At 43.8% G+C, this 20,039-nt stretch overlaps 6 non-coding genes across 6 annotated transcripts; all 6 read right to left on the bottom strand.

Moving 5' to 3' along the window:
• Positions 1 to 8,322: 8,322 nt before the first annotated feature.
• trnar-ccu (transfer RNA arginine (anticodon CCU)) lies at positions 8,323 to 8,395 on the bottom strand. The gene has a single exon. It is a non-coding gene; the product is annotated as a tRNA-Arg (tRNA).
• A 1,277-nt stretch (positions 8,396 to 9,672) lies between these two features.
• On the bottom strand, positions 9,673 to 9,745 carry trnar-ccu (transfer RNA arginine (anticodon CCU)). Its single transcript has one exon. It is a non-coding gene; the product is annotated as a tRNA-Arg (tRNA).
• Positions 9,746 to 10,009: 264 nt separating this feature from the next.
• On the bottom strand, positions 10,010 to 10,082 carry trnar-ccu (transfer RNA arginine (anticodon CCU)). Its single transcript has one exon. It is a non-coding gene; the product is annotated as a tRNA-Arg (tRNA).
• Positions 10,083 to 12,300: 2,218 nt separating this feature from the next.
• On the bottom strand, positions 12,301 to 12,372 carry trnam-cau (transfer RNA methionine (anticodon CAU)). The gene has a single exon. It is a non-coding gene; the product is annotated as a tRNA-Met (tRNA).
• Positions 12,373 to 14,264: 1,892 nt separating this feature from the next.
• trnar-ccu (transfer RNA arginine (anticodon CCU)) lies at positions 14,265 to 14,337 on the bottom strand. The gene has a single exon. It is a non-coding gene; the product is annotated as a tRNA-Arg (tRNA).
• A 2,806-nt stretch (positions 14,338 to 17,143) lies between these two features.
• trnar-ccu (transfer RNA arginine (anticodon CCU)) lies at positions 17,144 to 17,216 on the bottom strand. The gene has a single exon. It is a non-coding gene; the product is annotated as a tRNA-Arg (tRNA).
• Between the last annotated feature and the right edge of the window lie 2,823 nt (positions 17,217 to 20,039).

Genomic DNA, 20,039 nt, shown 5'->3' with positions numbered 1-20,039 from the left:
GGAGTCTTCTAGATGAATGACTATTATGAGAGGCAGAGGTGGAAAGTAACGAATTACATTTACTCGCGTTACTGTAATTGAGTAGCTTTTTTGTGTACTAATACTTTTTAAAGTAATTTTTTAAATTTGTAATTTTACTTTTACTTAAGTATATTTTGATTGAAGTATTGTACTTCGCTACATTTTAAAACACATTAATTACTGAGTAAAAAAAATAAATAAATAAAATAAAAAAATCGCTCCCTGGAAACTACGGCAGTAAATAATGGGCAGGAGGGCAAAGGCGCTAAAATCACAAGAAAGATGGCAGACGGACAAAACAGGCGTTAGTGGTGCAGACACCGCTGAAAACGAAACCCCGTCATATTCTGAAGTTGAACCCGAAGGAAATGAAGTGAACCCCTGGCCATATGTATGCTCTATTATGCAGTGTAAGCTGTACTTGCCTAGGAAGACCAAACTAGCAGCTTATAAAATCTCGACAAGACATCAACCCTTCGCAAGAAGAGGTAAGCTAAATAATCGCATCGTTGCATTGGTGGTTAAAATGAAGCTTTGACATTTTAGCAAGAGGTTTTGCACAAATTAGCCAAAAAGACAGTGGTGAGGAGTGTGCTATTTTTGTTTTAATGATGTGTGCGCGCATTTATAGTGCGTTCTTTCACTTTGTGATTCAGTCTCCTAAAATGCATTTAGAATGATCACAAAATTGAAGATATAGGGGCAGAAAATTCACATATTTATATAATTTCATATATTAAATCAAAATCACACAAAGAATGCCATCTTTTCCTCCAAAAATCATCATGAATATATACATACATATATATAACAGTTCAGTAAACAAGTTAATTAAGAGACTTCCGTTTTAGACACCATATTGCCTTTTTAGCTCTATTTCTACAACAGAAAATAATTCCAAACACAGCCACCAAAGCACAGTTTTGCGTCTCTGAGCAACGTGACAGTGTTTCGTTTCTGAATGAATCAACCGTTTAAATGATTCGGTTCAATCGCAATGACTCACTTATTAACAGTGACTTGCTGACACACACTGACCATTTTAATTTCACATTTAAAGTATCTTTTGATTTTTTTTTAATAATTAATTTCTTATCATTTCAAATGAGTATTCAACATTTTATGTCTTGTATATCAAAACATTATTCATGCATTTGTAACTGCAGGTTAAATGCATTCTTGTCCAGCACTACACAGTGTGATACATCTAAATGCCACTTCCAATGAATCTTCTGCATTCCCTCTGCATTAAAAGATGAGTTTGTTGATACTGATTTCCCTGGCAACAGCCCAAATGTATTATTATTCTAAATAACTGATTCCTTTAATTAAAAACAACTACAACCCGAATTCCGGAAAAGTTGGGACGTTTTTTAAATTTTAATAAAATGAAAACTAAAAGACTTTCAAAGTGAAAGTGAAAGTGAAAGTGAAGTGACATTCAGCCAAGTATGGTGACCCATACTCAGAATTTGTGCTTTGCATTTAACCCATCCGAAATGCACACACACAGAGCAGTGAACACACACACACACTGTGAGCACACACCCGGAGCAGTGGGCAGCCATTTATGCTGCGGCGCCCGGGGAGCAGTTTGGGGTTCGGTGCCTTGCTCAAGGGCACCTAAGTCATGGTATTGAAGGTGGACCTTCAAATCACATGAGCCAATATTTTATTCACAATAGAACATAGATAACATAGCAAATGTTTAAACTGAGAAAGTTTACAATTTTGTGCACGAAATTAGCTCATTTCAATTTTGATTTCTGCTACAGGTCTCAAAATAGTTGGGACGGGGCATGTTTACCATGGTGTAGCATCTCCTTTTCTTTTCAAAACAGTTTGAAGACGTCTGAGCATTGAGGCTATGAGTTGCTGGAGTTTTGCTGTTGGAATTTGGTCCCATTCTTGCCTTATATAGATTTCCAGCTGCTAAAGAGTTCGTGGTCGTCTTTGACGTATTTTTCGTTTAATGATGCGCCAAATGTTCTCTATGGGTGAAAGATCTGGACTGCAGGCAGGCCAGACTCTTCTACGACGAAGCCATGCTGTTGTTATAGCTGCAGTATGTGGTTTTGCATTGTCCTGCTGAAATAAACAAGGCCTTCCCTGAAATAGACGTTGTTTGGAGGGAAGCATATGTTGCTCTTAAACCTTTATATACCTTTCAGCATTCACAGAGCCTTCCAAAACATGCAAGCTGCCCATACCGTATGCACTTATGCACCCCCATACCATCAGAGATCCTAGCTTTTGAACTGAACGCTGATAACATGCTGGAAGGTCTCCCTCCTCTTTAGCCCGGAGGACACAGCGTCTGTGATTTCCAACAAGAATGTCAAATTTGGACTCGTCTGACCATAAAACACTATTCCACTTTGAAATAGTCCATTTTAAATGAGCCTTGGTCCACAGGACACGACGGCGCTTCTGGACCATGTTCACATATGGCTTCCTTTTTGCATGATAGAGTTTTAGTTGGCATCTGCTGATGGCACGGCGGATTGTGTTTACCGACAGTGGTTTCTGAAAGTATTCCTGGGCCCATTTAGTAATGTCATTGACACAATCATGCCGATGAGTGATGCAGTGTCGTCTGAGAGCCCGAAGACCACGGGCATCCAATAAAGGTCTCCGGCCTTGTCCCTTACGCACAGAGATTTCTCCAGTTTCTCTGAATCTTTTGATGATGTTATGCACTGTAGATGATGAGATTTGCAAAGCCTTTGCAATTTGACGTTGAGGAACATTGCTTTTAAAGTTTTCCACAATTTTTTTACGCAGTCTTTCACAGATTGGAGAGCCTCTGCCCATCTTTACTTCTGAGAGACTCTGCTTCTCTAAGACAAAGCTTTTATAGCTAATCATGTTACAGACCTGATATCAATTAACTTAATTAATCACTAGATGTTCTCCCAGCTGAATTTTTCAAAACTGCTTGCTTTTTTAGCCATTTGTTGCCCCCGTGCCAACTTTTTTGAGACCTGTAGCAGGCATTAAATTTTAAATGAGCTAAATAAGTGGATAAAAGTGTAAAATTTCTCAGTTTAAACATTTGCTACGTTATCTATGTTCTATTGTGAATAAAATATTGGCTCATGTCATTTGAAATTCCTTTAGTTTTCATTTTATTAAAATTTAAAAAACGTCCCAACTTTTCCGGAATTCGGGTTGTAGTTTGAGATTAATAGACCTATCCCAGGGGTGTCAAACTCAGTTCCTGGAGGGCCGTAGCCCTGCAGAGTTTCGTTCTAACCCTGCACCAGCACACATATCATGTAGTTTTCAAATAAACCTAAATGATTAGATTAGCTGGATCAGGTGTGTTTAATTAGGGTTATATCTAAACTGTGCAGGACTGTGGCCCTCCAGGAACTGAGTTTGACAACCTTGGCCTGTCCCATTTTTGACTCCCTCCCACTGTTAAAATGTAACTAAGTAATTTTTACTCTGAGCTACTTTTTTTTTTACTCTGAGCTTACTTACTTAAATGAGCTACTTTTTTCTTTTACTTGAGTAGATTTTTAGACTGGTACTTTTACTTGTACTTAAGTAAAATTTCATTAATGTAATGGTACTTTCACTTGAGTAGAATATTTTTGTACTCTTTCCACCTCTGATGAGAGGTGAAAGTGGCCTCAGCTTTTCATGACCAACCTTTGGTTGTTGCCCATTTTTAGGGATTCAAGAGTGTCTAGAAGGCAAAAGGTCTTAGCAGAGGATGGTTTCGATCCATTGACCTCTGGGTTATGGGCCCAGCACGCTTCCGCTGCGTCACTCTGCTATAATCAATCTCGACAGGACTTGAAACCACAATCTCTGTCTGAGGAGGCCAGTGCCTCTGGGGTGTCTATGAGGTAATTATTAGTGTGTGTAGTAAAAGCCTCCTGAATAATATTGAGATTTAAAACAACTCAGCAGAGGATGGTTACAATCCATTGACCTCTGGGTTATGGGCACAGCACGGTCCCACTGCGCCACTCTGCTGTAATCACCCCAGATGGGACTCGAACCCACAATCCCTGGCTTAGGAGTCCAGTGCCTCTGGAGTTTCTAGGAGTTAACTCTTTGTGTGTATTGTAAAAGCCTCCTGAATAAGATTGAGATTTAAATAGACTTATCAGAGGATGGTTACAATCCATTGACCTCTGGGTTATGGGCACAGCACAGTCCCACTGCGCCACTCTGCTGTAATCACCCCAGATGGGACTCGAACCCACAATCCCTGGCTTAGGAGTCCAGTGCCTCTGGAGTTTCTAGGAGTTAACTCTTTGTGTGTATTGTAAAAGCCTCCTGAATAAGATTGAGATTTAAATAGACTTATCAGAGGATGGTTTCGATCCATCAGCCTCTGGGTTATGGGCCCAGCACGCTTTCGCTGCGCCACTCTGCTGTAATCACCCCAGATGGGACTCGAACCCACAATCCCTGGCTTAGGAGTCCAGTGCCTCTGGAGTTTCTAGGAGTTAACTTTTTGTGTGTATTGTAAAAGCCTCCTGAATAAGATTGAGATTTAAAAAGACTTAGCAGAGGATGGTTTCAATCCATCGACCTCTGGGTTATGGGCCCAGCACGCTTCCGCTGCACCACTCGCTGTAATCAATCTTGACAGGGCTTGAAACCTCAATCTCTGTCTGAGGAGGCAGTGCCTCTGGAGTGTCTATGAGTTAATTATTTGTGTGTATAGTAAAAGCCTCCTGAACAAGATTGAGATTTAAAAAGACTTTGCAGAGGATGGTTTCGATCCATCGACCTCTGGGTTATGGGCCCAGCATGCTTCCGCTGCGCCACTCTGCTGTAATCACCCCAGATGGGACTCGAACCCACAATCCCTGGCTTAGGATTCCAGTGCCTCTGGAGTTTCTAGGAGTTAACTTTTTGTGTGTATTGTAAAAGCCTCCTGAATAAGATTGAGATTTAAAAAGACTTAGCACAGGATGGTTTCGATCCTTTGACCTATGGGCCCAGCACGCTTCCGCTGCGCCACTCTGCTGTAATCAATCTTGGCAGGACTTGAAACCACAATCTCTGTCTGAGGAGGCAGTGCCTCTGGAGAGTCTATGAGTTAATTATTTGTGTGTATAGTAAAAGCCTCCTGAATAATATTGAGATTTAAAACAACTTAGTAGAAGATGGTTACGATCCATTGACCTCTGGGTTATGGGCCCAGCACGGTCCGGTCCCACTGCGCCACTCTGCTGTAATCACCCCAGATGGGACTCAAACCCCCAACCCTGGCTTAGGAGGCCAGTGCCTTATCCATTAGGCCACCGGGGCTTTAATGCAGTTACTAACTTGCCCTTTTAAATCTCAATCTTAATCAGGAGTCCTTTACAATACACAGAAAGAGTCTTGTAGATGATTGACTATTATGAGAGGTGAAAGTGGCCTCAGCTTTTCATGACCAACCTGTGGTTGTTGCCCATTTTTAGGGATTCAAGAGTGTCTAGAACAGTGGTTCTCAAACTGGGGGTCGCGACCCCTCGGGGGGTCGCGGAATGATTTCAAGGGGTCGCGAGTTGGTTTGAAAAAAATCTGTATTTTCTGATTACAAAAAAATATTTTTCAATACTAAAAAATTAAGATTACAAATAAATATTTTTTTATTTCTAAAGACAGAAGTGATTAGAAGGCTTTAAAAAATGTTTTAAATAATATTTCGTGACTCTAAGATATGACGTCACCGTGCGGCGACTGATTGCTTGTTATCAATACTGCACGCAACTGCACGCAGAAACTGCAACTGCAAGAATGGATAAATTTGTAATTCGCAAGGTTAAAAATGTTGAGGAAATTGTGGACAGTCTGTCCGAATCATCTGAACCGTGTACCTCTACAAAACACAAGAACAAGACCCCTTCTGACCAATGTAGGAAACGTCGGAAATATCAAGAGGAATTCATAAAGTACGGATTCACTTGCTCTACTGTCAACGATGTGGACCATCCTCAGTGTGTAATCTGTTCAGAAGTGCTTGCCCATGAAAGTATGAAGCCTGGAAAAATGCAGAGACATTTGGAGACAAGACACACTGCTTGTGTTGAAAAACCTATAGACTTTTTTCGCAGAAAAGAGAAGGAATTGCAGATTCAAAAACGTACACTCGCACAACAAACCCAAATTACTGCTAATGCTCTGAAGGCATCTTATGAGGTGGCATACCTGATAGCACAGTCCAAAAAGCCACATACGATCGGGGAAACCTTGATAAAGCCCGCAGCTGTGGCTATGTGTCGGGCCATGCATGGTGAGAAAATTGCAAATGAGCTTATGACTGTCCCATTGTCGAATGACACGATAGCTTGCCGTATTCATGACATTTCAAAAGACATTAAGAGTCAATTGATTAATAGGTTAAATGGAAAGAAATATGCGTTACAGGTCGACGAATCTACCGATGTGTCTAATTCTTCTCAGTTGCTGGCATTCATCAGATACACATTTGATGGCAAACTGCACGAGGAAATGCTCTTCTGCTCAGTGCTGGAGGGGACTTGTACCGGCAGTGACATTTTCAACAAGCTGGACACCAGACTAAAAGAGATGCGACTTTCATGGGATTACTGTGTTGGCGTATGTACTGATGGTGCAGGTGCAATGGTAGGTAAAAACAAGGGACTCAAGGCAAAGGTTTTAGAAGTGGCTCCTCATGTTAAGTTCACGCACTGCATAATTCACCGTGAATCTCTTGCTAGCAAAGCACTTGATAGTGAGCTTAACAGTGTTCTCAAAGGTGCAATCAAAATTGTAAATCACATAAAATCACGTCCAGTAACCAGTAGACTGCTAGCCACCCTTTGCAACGAGATGGGCTCGCAGCACGAAGCGCTGCTGTTTCATACCGAAGTCCGGTGGTTATCTCGCGGGAAGGCACTCGGCCGGCTTTACGAACTGCGTGAGGAAGTGCACTCGTTGTTGAAAGAATCTAAATCTGAATTCGCGCACCACCTGACAGATCCAGATTGGTTATCAAAACTTGCTTATTTGGCCTGTATATTCGAAAGGCTTAACATGCTTAATCTTTCATTACAAGGTCCAAACACAAACATCTTGACACTGAATGAAAAAATTGATGCATTTGTGAAAAAGCTGGAAAGATGGGCTGAGCGAGTTGAACAAGGTAACGTTGAGATGTTTCCTGAGCTGGATGAACATCTGGAGGAGAATGGACTGAGTCTCGGCAACCTGAAAACACACATCACTGGTCATCTCCACGGCCTTTTGGAACAATTCCATAAGTATTTTCCAAAAGAGACGCAACCAGAACTGTATGACTGGATACGGCAACCATTCACTGAAACTAGGACTAATCTCCCCACAAAACTGGAAGATGCTTTGCTGGAGCTGTCCAGTGATCGGACATTAAAAACTTTATTTTCCAGTTCCACACTGCCTGAATTTTGGATCGCAGTAGCAGAAGAATACAGAGAGTTATCCGGTGTGGCAATGGATGTACTGCTTCCCTTTGGCTCTACTTATTTGTGCGAGCAGACTTTTTCCGCTGTTACATACATGAAAAATAAATACAGATCACGTCTTGATGTTGAGGATGATCTGCGAGTAGCCGTATCCAACATCAGGCCACAGATTACGCTTTTGTGCACCGAAAAACAAGTGCACCCATCCCACTGAAAGGTAAGCCAAATTTATATACAGTAAATATTATTGAAGTTTGTTTCCGCCACGTTAGAAAATATTTGAAAAGATAATTGCATTTTTTTTTTCTAAAAATTGCGAGTTTACATCTAGCTATTCTGACTTGTTTTCTCATAATTGTGAAATATAAACTTGCAGTGCGAGTTATAAAGTTATAAATGATATAAAGTTGCAATTACCTTTTTTATTTTTTATTCTGTGGTGGAAACAAGCTTCCATAGGAAGTGGATGTGGATTTAAAACAACTTTTTTTGTTGTTTATTGTTTGTGTATTCTGTGGTAGTGGGTCGCGAGTTCTCGTCGATGTTAGTTTAGGGGTCGCTGGCTAAAAAGTTTGAGAACCTCTGGTCTAGAAGGTAAGAGGTCTTAGCAGAGGATGGTTTCGATCCATTGACCTCTGGGTTATGGGCCCAGCACGCTTCCGCTGCGCGACTCTGCTGTAATCAATCTTGACAGGAATTGAAACCACAATCTCTGTCTGAGGAGGCCAGTGCATCTGGAGTTTCTAGGAGTTAACTCTTTGTGTATTGTAAAAGCCTCCTGAATAAGATTGAGATTTAAAAAGACTTAGCAGAGGATGGTTTCGATCCATCGAACTCTAGGTTATGGGCCCAGCACACTTCCGCTGCGCCACTCTGCAGTAAAAACCCTAGATGGGATTCGAACCCACAATCCCTGGCTTAGGAGGCCAGTGCCTTGTCCATTAGGCCACTGGGGCTTTAACGCAATTGCTAACTTGCCCTTTTAAATCTCAATCTTAATCAGGAATCCTTTACAATACACACAAAAAGTCTTCTAGATGAATGACTATTATGAGAGGTGAAAGTGGCCTCAGGTTTCCATGACCAACCTGTGGTTGTTGCCCATTTTTAGGGATTCAAGAGTGTCTAGAAAGTAAAAGGTCTTAGTAGAGGATGGTTTCGATCCATCGACCTCTGGGTTATGGGCCCAGCACGCTTCCGCTGCGCCACTCTGCTGTAATTGATCTTGACAGGACTTGAAACCACAATCTCTGTCTGAGGAGGCCAGTGCCTCTGGAGTTTCTAGGAGTTAACTCTTTGTGTATTGTAAAAGCCTCCTGAATAAGATTGAGATTTAAAAAGACTTAGCAGAGGATGGTTTCGATCCATCGACCTCTACGTTATGGGCTCAGCATGCTTCCGCTGCGCCACTCTGCTGTAATCATCCCAGATGGGACTCGAACCCACAATCCCTGGCTTAGGAGTCCAGTGCCTCTGGAGTTTCTAGGAGTTAACTTTTTGTGTGTATTGTAAAAGCCTCCTGAATAAGATTGAGATTTAAAAAGACTTAGCACAGGATGGTTTCGATCCATCGACCTATGGGTTATGGGCCCAGCACGCTTCCGCTGCGCCACTCTGCTGTAATCAATCTTGGCAGGACTTGAAACCACAATCTCTGTCTGAGGAGGCAGTGCCTCTGGAGAGTCTATGAGTTAATTATTTGTGTGTATAGTAAAAGCCTCCTGAATAATATTGAGATTTAAAACAACTTAGCAGAGGATGGTTTTGATCCATCGACCTCTAGGTTATGGGCACAACATGCTTCCGCTGCGCCACTCTGCTGTAATCACCCCAGATGGGACTCGAACCCACAATCCCTGTCTTAGGAGTCCAGTGCCTCTGGAGTTTCTAGGAGTTAATTCTTTGTGTGTATTGTAAAAGCCTCCTGAATAAGAGTGAGATTTAAAAAGACTTAGCAGAGGATGGTTTCGATCCATCGACCTCTGGGTTATGGGCCCAGCATGCTTCCGCTGCGCCACTCTGCTGTAATCAATCTTGACAGGACTTGAAACCAAAATCTCTGTCTGAGGATGCCAGTGCTTCTGGAGTGTCTATGAGGTAATTATTAGTGTGTATAGTAAAAGCCTCCTGAATAAGATTGAGATTTAAAAAAAAAATAGCAGAGGATGGTTTCGATCCATCGACCTCTGGGTTATGGGCCAAGAACGCTTCCGCTGCGCCACTCTGCTGTAATCACCCTAGATGGGATTCGAACCCACAATACCTGGCTTAGGAGGCCAGTGCCTTATCCATTAGGCCACTGGGGCTTTAATGCATTTTCTAACTTGCCCTTTTAAATCTAAATTTTAATCAGGAGTCCTTTACAATACGCACAAAGAGTCTTCTAGATGAATGACTATTATGAGAGGTGAAAGTGGCCTCAGCTTTTCATGACCAACCTGTGGATGTTGCCCATTTTTAGGGATTCAAGAGTGTCTAGAAGGTAAAAGGTCTTAGCAGAGGGTGGTTTCGATCCATCGACCTCTGGGTTATGGGCCCAGCACGCTTCCGCTGCACCACTCTGCTGTAATCACCCTAGATGGGATTCGAACCCACAATACCTGGCTTAGGAGGCCAGTGCCTTATCCATTAGGCCACTGGGGCTTTAATGCATATTCTAACTTGCCCTTTTAAATCTAAATTTTAATCAGGAGTCCTTTACAATACGCACAAAGAGTCTTCTAAATGAATGACTATTATGAGAGGTGAAAGTGGCCTCAGCTTTTTATGACCAACCTGTGGATGTTGCCCATTTTTAGGGATTCAAGAGTGTCTAGAAGGTAAAAGGTCTTAGCAGAGGGTGGTTTCGATCCATCGACCTCTGGGTTATGGGCCCAGCACGCTTCCGCTGCGCCACTCTGCTGTAATGAGTCTTGGCAGGACTTGAAACCACAATCTCTGTCTGAGGAGGCAGTGCCTCTGGAGTGTCTATGAGTTAATTATTTGTGTGTATAGTAAAAGCCTCCTAAATAAGATTGAGATTTAAAAAGACTTAGCAGAGGATGGTTTCGATCCATTGACCTCTGGGTTATGGGCCCAGCACGCTTCTGCTGCGCCACTCTGCTGTAATGAAGCTTGGCAGGACTTGAAACCACAATCTCTGTCTGAGGAGGCAGTGCCTCTGGAGTGTCTATGAGTTAATTATTTGTGTGTATAGTAAAAGCCTCCTAAATAAGATTGAGATTTAAAAAGACTTAGCAGAGGATGGTTTTTGATCCATCGACCTCTGGGTTATGGGCACAGCACGCTTCCGCTGCGCCACTCTGCTGTAATCAATCTTGACAGGACTTGAAACCACAATCTCTGTCTGAGGAGGCCAGTGCCTCTGGAGTTTCTAGGAGTTAACTCTTTGTGTATTGTAAAAGCCTCCTGATAAAGATTGAGATTTAAAAAGACTTAGCAGAGACGGTTTGATCCATCGACCTCTAGGTTATGGGCGCAGTATGCTTCCGCTGCACCACTCTGCTGTAATCACCCCAGATGGGACTCGAACCCACAATCCCTGGCTTAGGAGTCCAGTGCCTCTGGAGTTTCTAGGAGTTAACTTTTTGTGTGTATTGTAAAAGCCTCCTGAATAAGATTGAGATTTAAAAAGACTTAGCACAGTGCCTCTGGAGTGTCTATGAGTTAATTGTTTGTGTGTATAGCAAAAGCCTCCTGAATAAGATTGAGATTTAAAAAGACTTAGCAGAGGATGGTTTCGATCCATTGACCTCTGGGTTATGGGCCCAGCACGCTTCCGCTACGCCACTCTGCTGTAATCGATCTTGACAGGACTTGAACCCACAATCTCTGTCTGAGGAGGCCAGTGCCTCTGGAGTTTCTAGGAGTTAACTCTTTGTGTATTGTAAAAGCCTCCTGATAAAGATTGAGATTTAAAAAGACTTAGCAGAGGATGGTTTCGATCCATCGACCTCTAGGTTATGGGCCCAGCATGCTTCCGCTGCGCCACTCTGCTGTAATGACCACAAATGGGACTCGAACCCACAATCCCTGGCTTAGGAGTCCAGTGCCTCTGGAGTTCTAGGAGTTAACTTTTTGTGTGTATTATAAAAGCCTCCTGAATAAGATTGAGATTTAAAAAGACTTAGCAGAGGATGGTTTTTGATCCATCGACCTCTGGGTTATGAGCACAGCACGCTTCCGCTGCGCCACTCTGCTGTAATCAATCTTGATGCGATCCGAAACCACAATCTCTGTCCGAGGAGTCTAGTGCCTCTGGAGTGTCTATGAGTTAATTCTTTGTGTGTATAGCAAAAGCCTCCTAAATAGGATTGAGAATTAAAAAGACTTAGCAGAGGATGGTTTCGATCCATCGACCTCTAGGTTATGGGCGCAACATGCTTCCGCTGCGCCACTCTGCTGTAATCACCCCAGATGGGACTCGAACCCACAATCCCTGGCTTAGGAGTCCAGTGCCTCTGGAGTTTCTAGGAGTTAACTTTTTGTGTGTATTGTAAAAGCCTCCTGAATAAGATTGAGATTTAAAAAGACTTAGCACAGGATGGTTTCGATCCATCGACCTATGGGTTATGGGCCCAGCACGCTTCCGCTGCATTAATCACCCTAGATGGGATTCGAACCCACAATCCCTGGCTTAGAAGGGCAATGCCTTGTCCATTAGGCCACTGGGGCTTTAACGCATTTGCTAACTTGCCCTTTTAAATCTCAATCTTAATCAGGAATCCTTTACAATACACACAAAGAGTCTTCTAGATGAATGACTATTATGAGAGGTGAAAGTGGCCTCAGCTTTTCATGACCAACCTGTGGTTGTTGCCCATTTTTAGGGATTCAAGAGTGTCTAGAAGGTAAAAGGTCTTAGCAGAGGATGGTTTCGAACCATCGACCTCTGGGTTATGGGCCCAGCACGCTTCCGCTGCGCCACTCTGCTGTGATCAATATTGGCAGGACTTGAAACCACAATCTCTGTCTGAGAAGGCAGTGCCTCTGGAGTGTCTATGAGTTAATTATTTGTGAGTATAGTAAAAGCCTCCTGAATAAGATTGAGATTTAAAAAGACTTAGCAGAGGATGGTTTCGATTCATCGACCTCTGTGTTATGGGCCCAGCACGCTTCCGCTGCGCCACTCTGCTGTAATCACCTCAGATGGGACTCAAACCCACAATCCCTGTCTTAGGAGTCCAGTGCCTCTGGAGTTTCTAGGAGTTAATTATTTGTGTGTATTGTAAAAGCCTCCTGAATAAGATTGAGATTTAAAAAGACTTAGCAGAGGATGGTTTCGATCCATCGACCTCTGGGTTATGGGCCCAGCACGCTTCCGCTGCGCCACTCTGCTGTAATCAATCTTGACAGGACTTGAAACCACAATCTCTGTCTGAGGATGCCAGTGCTTCTGGAGTGTCTATGAGGTAATTATTAGTGTGTATAGTAAAAGCCTCCTGAATAATATTGAGATTTAAAACAACTTAGTAGAGGATGGTTACGATACATTGACCTCTGGGTTATGGGCACAGCACGGTCCCACTGCACCACTCTGCTGTAATCACCCCAGATGGGACTCGTACCCACAATCCCTGGCTTAGGAGGCCAGTGCCTTATCCATTAGGCCAATGGGGCTTTAATGCAGTTACTAACTTGCCCTTTTAACTCTCAATCTTAATCAGGAGTCCTTTACAATACACAGAAAGAGTCTTGTAGATGAATGACTATTATGAGAGGTGAAAGTGGCCTCAGCTTTTCATGACCAACCTGTGGTTGTTGCCCATTTTTAGGGATTCAAGAGTGTCTAGAAGGTAAAATGTCTTAGCAGAGGATGGTTTCTATCCATCGACCTCTGCGTTATGGGCCCAGCATGCTTCCGCTGCGCCACTCTGCTGCAATCACCCTAGATGGGACTCGAACTCACAATCCCTGGCTTAGGAGGCCAGTGCCTTATCCATTAGGCCACTGGGGCTTTAATGCTTTTGTTAACTTGCCCTTTTAAATCTCAATCTTAATCAGGAGTCCTTTACAATACACACAAAGAGTCTTCTAGATGAATGACTATTATAAGAGGTGAAAGTGGCCTCAGCTTTTCATGACCAACCTGTGGTTGTTGCCCATTTTTAGAGATTCAAGAGTGTCTAGAAGGTAAAATGTCTTAACAGAGGATGGTTTCGTGCCATCGACCTCTGGGTTATGGGACCAGCACGGTTCCGCTGCGCGACTCTGCTGTAATCAATCTTGACAGGACTTGAAACCACAATCTCTGTCTGAGGAGGCCAGTGCCTCTGGAGTTTATAGGAGTTTACTCTTTGTGTATTGTAAAAGCCTCCTGAATAAGATTGAGATTTAAAAATACTTAGCAGAAGATGGTTTCGATCCATCGACCTCTGGGTTATGGGCCCAGCACGCTTCCGCTGCGCCATTCTGCTGTATTCACCCCAGATGGGACTCCAACCCACAATCCCTGGCTTAGGAGTCCAGTGCATCTGGAGTATCTAGGAGTTAACTTTTTGTTTGTATTGTAAAATCCTCCTGAATAAGATTGAGATTTAAAAAGACTTAGCAGAGGATGGTTTCGATCCATCGACCTATGGGTTATGGGACCAGCACGGTTCCGCTGCGCGACTCTGCTGTAATCAATCTTGACAGGACTTGAAACCACAATCTCTGTCTGAGGAGGCCAGTGCCTCTGGAGTTTATAGGATTTAACTCTTTGTGTATTGTAAAAGCCTCCTGAATAATATTGAGATTTAAAACAACTTAGGAGAGGATGGTTACGATCCATTGACCTCTAGGTTATGAGCACAGCACGGTCCCACTGCACCACTCTGCTGTAATCACCCCAGATGGGACTCGAACCCACAATCCCTGGCTTAGGATGCCAATGCCTTATCCATTAGGCCACTGGGGCTTTAATTCAGTTACTAACTTGCCCTTTTAAATCTCAATCTTAATCAGGAGTCCTTTACAATACACAGAAAGAGTCTTGTAGATCATTGACTATTATGAGAGGTGAAAGTGGCCTCAGCTTTTCATGACCAACCTGTGGTTGTTGCCCATTTTTAGGGATTCAAGAGTGTCTAGAAGGTAAAAAGTCTTAGCAGAGGATGGTTTCGATCCATCGACCTCTGGGTTATGGGCCCAGCACGCTTCCGCTGCGCCACTCTGCTGTAATCACCCTAGATGGGACTCGAACCCACAATCCCTGGCTTAGGAGTCCAGTGCCTCTGGAGTTTCTAGGAGTTAACTTTTTGTGTGTATTGTAAAAGCCTCCTGAATAAGATTGAGATTTAAAAAGACTTAGCACAGGATGGTTTCGATCCATCGACCTCTGGGTTATGGGACCAGCACGCTTCTGCTGCACAGCATGGCACAGCACGGTCCCACTGCAGCACTTTGCTGTAATCACCCCAGATGGGACTCGAACCCACAATCCCTGGCTTGGGAGGCCAGTGCCTTATCCATTAGGCAACTGGTGCTTCAAAGCATTTTCTAACTTGCCCTTTTAAATCTAAATCTTAATCAGGAGTCCTTTACAATACACACAAAGAGTCTTCTAGATGAATGACTATTATGAGAGGTGAAAGTGGCCTCATCTTTTCATGACCAACCTGTGGTTGTTGCCCATTTTTAGGGAATCTAAAGTGTCTAGAAGGTAAAAGGTCTTAGCTGAGGATGGTTTCGATCCATCGACCTCTGGGTTATGGGCGCAGCACGCTTCCGCTGCGCCACTCTGCTGTAATCAATCTTAATACGATCCGAAACCACAATCTCTGTCTGAGGAGGCCAGTGCCTCTGGAGTGTCTATGAGTTAATTATTTGTGTGTAAAGTAAAAGCCTCCTGAATAAGATTGAGATTTAAAAAGACTTAGCAGAGGATGGTTTCGATCCATCGACATTTGGGTTATGGGCCTAGCACTCTTCCGCTGTGCCACTCTGCTGTAATCATTCTTGACAGGACTTGAAACCACAATCTCTGTCTGCGGAGGCCAGTGCTTCTGGAGTGTCTATGAGGTAATTATTAGTGTGTATAGTAAAAGCCTCCTGAATAATATTGAGATTTAAAACAACTTAGTAGAGGATGGTTACGATCCATTGACCTCTGGGTTATGGGCACAGCACGGTCCCACTGCACCACTCTGCTGTATTCACCTCAGTTGGGACTCGAACCCACAATCCCTGGCTTAGGAGTCCAGTGCCTCTGGAGTGTCTATGAGTTAATTCTTTGTGTGTATAGCAAAAGCCTCCTGAATAAGATTGAGATTTAAAAAGATTTAGCAGAGGATGGTTTCGATCCATTGACCTCTGGGTTATGGGCACAGCACGGTCCCACTGTGCCACTCTGCTGTAATCAACCCAGATGGGACTCGAACCCACAATCCCTGGCTTAGTAGTCCAGTGCCTTATCCATTAGGCCACTGGGGCTTTAATGCCGTTACTAACTTGCCCTTTTAAATCTCAATCTTAATCAGGAGTCCTTTACAATACACAGAAAGAGTCTTGTAGATGAATGTCTATTATGAGAGGTGAAAGTGGCCTCAGCTTTTCATGGCCAACCTGTGGTTGTTGCCCATTTTTAGGGATTCAAGAGTGTCTAGAAGGTAAAATGTCTTAGCAGAGGATGGTTACGATCCATTGACCTCTGGGTTATGGGCACAGCACGGTCCCACTGTGCCACTCTGCTGTAATCAACCCAGATGGGACTCGAACCCACAATCCCTGGCTTAGTAGTCCAGTGCCTCTGGGGTTTCTAGGAGTTAACTTTTTGTGTGTATTGTAAAAGCCTCCTGAATAAGATTGAGATTTAAAAAGACTTAGCAGAGGATGGTTTCGATCCATCAACCTATGGGTTATGGACCCAGCACGCTTCCGCTGCGCCACTCTGCTGTAATCAATCTTGGCAGGACTTGAAACCACAATCTCTGTCTGAGGAGGCAGTGCCTCTGGAGTGTCTATGAGGTAATTATTTGTGTGTATAGTAAAAGCCTCCTGAATAAGATTGAGATTTAAAAAGACTTAGCAGAGGATGGTTTCGATTCATCGACCTCTGGGTTATGGGCCCAGCACGCTTCCGCTGCAATCACCTCAGATGGGACTCGAACCCACAATCCCTGGCTTAGTAGTCCAGTGCCTCTGGGGTTTCTAGGAGTTAACTTTTTGTGTGTATTGTAAAAGCCTCCTGAATAAGATTGAGATTTAAAAAGACTTAGCAGAGGATGGTTTCGATCCATCAACCTATGGGTTATGGACCCAGCACGCTTCCGCTGCGCCACTCTGCTGTAATCAATCTTGGCAGGACTTGAAACCACAATCTCTGTCTGAGGAGGCAGTGCCTCTGGAGTGTCTATGAGGTAATTATTTGTGTGTATAGTAAAAGCCTCCTGAATAAGATTGAGATTTAAAAAGACTTAGCAGAGGATGGTTTCGATTCATCGACCTCTGGGTTATGGGCCCAGCACGCTTCCGCTGCAATCACCTCAGATGGGACTTGAACCCACAATCCCTGTCTTAGGAGTCCAGTGCCTCTGGAGTTTCTAGTAGTTAATTCTTTGTGTGTATTGTAAAATTCTCCTGAATAAGATTGAGATTTAAAAAGACTTAGCAGAGGATGGTTTCGATCCATCGACCTCTGGGTTATGGGCCCAGCACGCTTCCGCTGCGCCACTCTGCTGTACAGCGCAGCACAGCACAGTCCCACTGCACCACTCTGCTGTAATCACCCCAGATGGGACTCGAACCCACAATCCCTGGCTTAGGAGGCCAGTGCCTTATCCATTAGGCCACTGGGGCTTTAATGCAGTTACTAACTTGCCCTTTTATATCTCAATCTTAATCAGGAGTCCTTTACAATACACAGAAAGAGTCTTGTAGATGAATGACTATTATGAGAGGTGAAAGTGGCCTCAGCTTTTCATGACCAACCTGTGGTTGTTGCCCATTTTTAGGGATTCAAGAGTGTCTAGAAGGTAAAATGTCTTAGCAGAGGATGGTTACGATCCATTGACCTCTGGGTTATGGGCACAGCATGGTCCCACTGTGCCACTCTGCTGTAATCACCCCAGATGGGACTCGAACCCACAATCCCTGGCTTAGTAGTCCAGTGCCTCTGGAGTTTCTAGGAGTTAACTTTTTGTGTGTATTGTAAAAGCCTCCTGAATAAGATTGAGATTTAAAAAGACTTAGCAGAGGATGGTTTCGATCCATCGACCTCTGGGTTATGGGCCCAGCACGCTTCCTCTGCGCCACTCTGCTGTAATCAATCTTGACAGGACTTGAAACCACAATCTCTGTCTGAGGATGCCAGTGCTTCTGGAGTGTCTATGAGGTAATTATTAGTGTGTATAGTAAAAGCCTCCTGAATAATATTGAGATTTAAAACAACTTAGTAGAGGATGGTTATGATCCATTGACCTCTGGGTTATGGGCACAGCACGGTCCCACTGCACCACTCTGCTGTATTCACCTCAGTTGGGACTCGAACCCACAATCCCTGGCTTAGGAGTCCAGTGCCTCTGGAGTGTCTATGAGTTAATTCTTTGTGTGTATAGCAAAAGCCTCCTGAATAAGATTGAGATTTAAAAAGATTTAGCAGAGGATGGTTTCGATCCATCGACCTCTGGGTTATGGGACCAGCACGCTTCTGCTGCACAGCATGGCACAGCACGGTCCCACTGCAGCACTTTGCTGTAATCACCCCAGATGGGACTCGAACCCACAATCCCTGGCTTGGGAGGCCAGTGCCTTATCCATTAGGCAACTGGTGCTTCAAAGCATTTTCTAACTTGCCCTTTTAAATCTAAATCTTAATCAGGAGTCCTTTACAATACACACAAAGAGTCTTCTAGATGAATGACTATTATGAGAGGTGAAAGTGGCCTCATCTTTTCATGACCAACCTGTGGTTGTTGCCCATTTTTAGGGAATCTAAAGTGTCTAGAAGGTAAAAGGTCTTAGCTGAGGATGGTTTCGATCCATCGACCTCTGGGTTATGGGCGCAGCACGCTTCCGCTGCGCCACTCTGCTGTAATCAATCTTAATACGATCCGAAACCACAATCTCTGTCTGAGGAGGCCAGTGCCTCTGGAGTGTCTATGAGTTAATTATTTGTGTGTAAAGTAAAAGCCTCCTGAATAAGATTGAGATTTAAAAAGACTTAGCAGAGGATGGTTTCGATCCATCGACATTTGGGTTATGGGCCTAGCACGCTTCCGCTGCGCCACTCTGCTGTAATCATTCTTGACAGGACTTGAAACCACAATCTCTGTCTGCGGAGGCCAGTGCTTCTGGAGTGTCTATGAGGTAATTATTAGTGTGTATAGTAAAAGCCTCCTGAATAATATTGAGATTTAAAACAACTTAGTAGAGGATGGTTACGATCCATTGACCTCTGGGTTATGGGCACAGCACGGTCCCACTGCACCACTCTGCTGTATTCACCTCAGTTGGGACTCGAACCCACAATCCCTGGCTTAGGAGTCCAGTGCCTCTGGAGTGTCTATGAGTTAATTCTTTGTGTGTATAGCAAAAGCCTCCTGAATAAGATTGAGATTTAAAAAGATTTAGCAGAGGATGGTTTCGATCCATTGACCTCTGGGTTATGGGCACAGCACGGTCCCACTGTGCCACTCTGCTGTAATCAACCCAGATGGGACTTGAACCCACAATCCCTGGCTTAGTAGTCCAGTGCCTTATCCATTAGGCCACTGGGGCTTTATTGCCGTTACTAACTTGCCCTTTTAAATCTCAATCTTAATCAGGAGTCCTTTACAATACACAGAAAGAGTCTTGTAGATGAATGTCTATTATGAGAGGTGAAAGTGGCCTCAGCTTTTCATGGCCAACCTGTGGTTGTTGCCCATTTTTAGGGATTCAAGAGTGTCTAGAAGGTAAAATGTCTTAGCAGAGGATGGTTACGATCCATTGACCTCTGGGTTATGGGCACAGCACGGTCCCACTGTGCCACTCTGCTGTAATCAACCCAGATGGGACTCGAACCCACAATCCCTGGCTTAGTAGTCCAGTGCCTCTGGGGTTTCTAGGAGTTAACTTTTTGTGTGTATTGTAAAAGCCTCCTGAATAAGATTGAGATTTAAAAAGACTTAGCAGAGGATGGTTTCGATCCATCAACCTATGGGTTATGGACCCAGCACGCTTCCGCTGCGCCACTCTGCTGTAATCAATCTTGGCAGGACTTGAAACCACAATCTCTGTCTGAGGAGGCAGTGCCTCTGGAGTGTCTATGAGGTAATTATTTGTGTGTATAGTAAAAGCCTCCTGAATAAGATTGAGATTTAAAAAGACTTAGCAGAGGATGGTTTCGATTCATCGACCTCTGGGTTATGGGCCCAGCACGCTTCCGCTGCGCCACTCTGCTGTAATCACCTCAGATGGGACTTGAACCCACAATCCCTGTCTTAGGAGTCCAGTGCCTCTGGAGTTTCTAGTAGTTAATTCTTTGTGTGTATTGTAAAATTCTCCTGAATAAGATTGAGATTTAAAAAGACTTAGCAGAGGATGGTTTCGATCCATCGACCTCTGGGTTATGGGCCCAGCACGCTTCCGCTGCGCCACTCTGCTGTACAGCGCGGCACAGCACAGTCCCACTGCACCACT

Source organism: Carassius carassius, chromosome 11, assembly GCF_963082965.1.
Source record: "Carassius carassius chromosome 11, fCarCar2.1, whole genome shotgun sequence".
NCBI classification, from domain to species: domain Eukaryota; kingdom Metazoa; phylum Chordata; class Actinopteri; order Cypriniformes; family Cyprinidae; genus Carassius; species Carassius carassius.
This window is presented reverse-complemented; position numbering and strand designations above follow the sequence as displayed.